Raw genomic sequence first — 4,316 nt, 5'->3', positions numbered from 1 at the left:
CTTATACATCGTATATATATATATTATATATATATACAACTATATAATATATATAATATATATATAGTAGTATATATATATATATATATATACGTTATGTTCGCATAGGCGCGGGTGTGCTGAAACACTGCTCCTGAAACACACATATATGCATATACATATTAGTATAGTTATACATACACACGCACGTACGCACGTACGCCACGCTACGCACGTACGCACCGTACGCACGCACGCCACGCACGCCACGCCACGCACGCGGCATAAACACACCACCCCACACACCATGCACACACACACGACACACACACACATATAACACACACACACCACACACACACACACCACCACACACACCACACACACACACACACACACACACCACACATGCCCACACACACACATGCGGCACACACTCACAATACACACACACACACACACACACACACCACACACACACACACCACACACACACACACACACACACACACACACACGCATACCCCCCCCCCCCCCCCCAACAGCACACAGCTCACATACATACCCCCAAACACCACGCCACGCACGGCCCACGCACGCACACACATGCATGCATGACCCCTACAGGGACTATTTGAGATTACCTGCGATGGGTGGGCCTAGCAGGCAGCCAGTGCCGTGCGTGTACATGAGGAACTGGTAGGCCGTGGATAGATTGTCCAGTCGTCAGAGTCGCGCCATGATGTTAGATATCCGATCCCATGACGGAGACCAAAGGACCCTCCCAGTACTATTGTCATCACAGCCTGTCAACGAACAAGAAAGAAAAAAATTACAAAAAAAAACAATAAAAAAACTATTTATACAAAATTACAATTAATTAATAATAGATACTAATAATAATAAATAATAATAATTTAAAATAAAGCCCCGGCGCGACACGTGAGTTATTATTACTCAAGAATAAAATGACGCCCATGCTGTAGAATTAGCTCAACGAAAATCCCCGCCACACGCTGAAGTAAAATAACTCACGTGTGCGCCGGGCTTTAATACCAATGCAATTTACAAGATTGGGACGGTTTTCGGTTCATGTTTATTTACGACAATAGATGGCAGGTTTGGGATTCCCTGTAAGGGGTGGGGAGGACGGTTGGTTTTAGTAGTAATAACGAGATCTCACACGTGGCAACTATACAACTGCAAATTACGCACGCACTTTTTTCACTTCCGTCTGCGAGATTTTTGCTGTTCATCACCTGAACCCATTCACGCTTAATTACCAAACATTCACGCTAAAATAAACGTTCACGCTAAATTACTAAACATTCACGCTAAAATAAACGTTCACGCTAAAAGCAATCTAGATCAGAGATTCAAGATAACTTATAGCTGAATGGCATGGAGTGATAAGCTCGTCGAACCCACATCGAGTGATAGAGGGAAAGATCTGCGTCCCTGAGGTCCCTACTTCACGCATATCTCATGTAGATTCGACTAATCCAGTGGTTCTTAACTTTTTTGAGTCATGGACCCCTTTGAGAATCCCCCATGGACCACCTTTGAGAATCCCCCATGGACCCCCTTTATGAAAAGCTACGGACCCCTCGCCCATAAAAATGCACATAAGCACATAAACACAATAATTTTTTATGCGCCTGGTTCACGGACCCCCTGAAGCCCATCGACAGACCCCAAAGGGGTCCATGGACCACAAGTTATGTATAATACTGCTAATATCAGGAGTTTATAATGGAGATATTATATCTCTCTATATAGTAATAGAGTTAATAGATCTCTAATAGAGTAATATCTGTATTATACACTCCTGCTAATATTACAAGTACTAAACTTAACTTCAGATACTAAGATCAGGAATACGTAATACGAATCAACGAACGAGGCGTGTGTGCAAGGTTCGAGTTCTTCACATGTATTTCGTTGTTCATGTACAAGTTAAACAAATTGGGTTGGGGGCCAAACAGGCTTGGCAGCCATCATGGGTATTCTGTTTACACGTGGAAACAAGGAAAACATAAGCGCGTAAACGTAGCCAAGAAATTCGGTATTTAGCGTTCACACGAGGCAAAATGCGCGTCGCAAGAATATCGGAATCTAAACAGATCCGGTTTTTGTTGAAAATACGCGGCTTCCCAGACCCCGAATAATTTGCCGTCTTGAGAAATACCGGATCTTCGTTGGACGCCGCATTTCTTGCGTGTGAAGCTAAATACCGAGATTTCTGAAGCCGCGTATTTTATAGACTGGTCCGTCGTAAAGTGCAACGCCGAGTGGAACTGTCGAAGCGCGGACCCGTCTACGTATTTTATCGGCAGTTGGTGCGCATCTGCATTGTTTATTTCGCATTGTTCGCTTGATTGTTACTAAAGCATCGACCGCACACACCCGGCAAAACACCTGGGGCCGGTTTCACGAAGCGTACTTAACTTAGTATGATTAAAGTACCTATCATACTTAACTTCCCGTAATTATGATTAGTTAATCATACTCAAAAATCTGTTTCACGAAGCGATTAAAGTACATATTTAACTAATCACATAATTAGCCGACTTCAACATGAATAGACTGGTACTCGCTCCCCCCTCGGCTTAGTTACTGTCGATGGGAATCGAGTAATGCGAGGTGGGAGCGAGTACCAGTCTAAAACAAATTACACAGTATCAATATGGCGGACCAATACGCCAAAAATATCTCAAGTTCGGCTAATGAAAAGGAATTAATTTGTAACTATAATGATTGAAGTAGTACAGCAAATCTTAGATAATTTAAATTTCCTTGGGAAAAATTGAAGTAAAATTTCCAATTGGAAAATCTGCAGCGTACTTAATATACTAGTACTACCTACTTCTAAGTTCTAGTACTAGCAACTAATTATGGATTAGTGGATTTAATCATGCTCCTGAGTAGAATTAATATTGTGATTAAAGTTTAATTACTGCTTCGTGAACAGTCACTTTAATTTAAGTACGAGAAGTTAATCATGATTAGTGATTTAATCACGATTCAATACTTAAGTAGCTTCGTGAAACCGGCCCCCTGAACGTGGAGCAAAAACGTGTTTCGCTCGGATGTTCGTGGCTGTGTGCGAATACCCGACCGACAAAAAACATCGCTCAGCTGAGCGTGTTTCGCTGACAAAGGCAATGTTTGATTGACGCGCGGAGCGTGTTTTCGCCTGAGCGTACGTTTTTGCTCGGGTGTGTGCGTCAAATCGTTCTGCACACAGCGAAACGCCACAGACGGTCTCCAATCAATATCCTTAAAAATATCACATGACACACAAAAATGGATGTCCATTGGATGGCTATTTTTGATGTCATGTGACAGCGGCGCTGTACGCAGTGTTTCTGTATGTTTTGCTCAGCTGTGTGCTGTGTAGGGCTGGCGTGTGTGCGCTTGTGCGCCGAGAGAACGCGAAACGCTGGAAAACAAAAATTCCCAGTTTTGCTCGGGTGTGTGCGTTGTGCTTAAAGCAGCTCGCAGCTCGCAAATACGGCATTTTCTGGAGCCGCGAATCAGCGTGTGAAGCGCGTCGGGGGCCGCGTATTTGTCTCAGATTCGGTATTTCGCAAAAACCCTATTTGATAAATACGAGGTCTCGTGTGAACGAGGCTATAATGATTCGAACTAAATAGTTGGAAACGGCGCCGAACCGTTAGAAACGTGTAAAATTGCAAGAAAAAAACACGTGTCGCTATTTACTTGCAGCTGCAAAGGCATGTGTTTGAATATATATATATACACATACGCACGCACGCACGCACGGCACACGCTCGCACACACACTACGGCACAGACGCACAAACACACACAACGCACACACGCACGCACGCACGCACGCACACATATACACACACAGGTCACGCACGCACGCACGCACGCATACACACACAACACACACACACACACACACACACACACACCACACACACGTCACACACACACACATACACCCATATACATAATACCAAAAGTAGATAATAGCAAGAGCTAATAATACCTATTACAAGAGATACATACCTAATACAAGAGGTATTATTAGCTCTTGATAATAAGGATAATAGGGGTTCCCTATTATCTACTTCTGATAATATATTGTAGCAACGCTAATGTCATTCCGCGAAAGCATCTAATACCAGCTCACACACATGCTAATTTTACACCATAAACATTGAAGCTGGAAGCAACGATCTATCTCCGGACTGCTGGACACATAAACAGCTGCTAATAGACAACGCGGGGTGCCAACCGCACACACACCGTTCGTTTTCACAGGGTTTAGTTTCACGTTGCACCACTTAGCCACTGTAGTTTGCG

At 43.5% G+C, this 4,316-nt stretch overlaps 1 long non-coding RNA gene across 1 annotated transcript in view; it reads right to left on the bottom strand.

The window, feature by feature from the left end:
- Window positions 1-778, bottom strand: part of LOC106818079 — a 5,944-nt gene extending 5,166 nt beyond the window's left edge. Inside the window, exon 1 of the long non-coding RNA XR_001395146.1 lies at window positions 624-778. This is a non-coding gene — a long non-coding RNA (uncharacterized LOC106818079). The remainder of the gene's footprint in view (window positions 1-623) is intronic.
- Between the last annotated feature and the right edge of the window lie 3,538 nt (window positions 779-4,316).

Source organism: Priapulus caudatus, unplaced genomic scaffold, assembly GCF_000485595.1.
Source record: "Priapulus caudatus unplaced genomic scaffold, Priapulus_caudatus-5.0.1 Scaffold2011, whole genome shotgun sequence".
Classification (NCBI taxonomy): domain Eukaryota; kingdom Metazoa; phylum Priapulida; class Priapulimorpha; order Priapulimorphida; family Priapulidae; genus Priapulus; species Priapulus caudatus.
The sequence above is the reverse complement of the archived record's forward strand: the minus strand, read 5'-3'. Positions and strand labels throughout refer to the sequence as shown.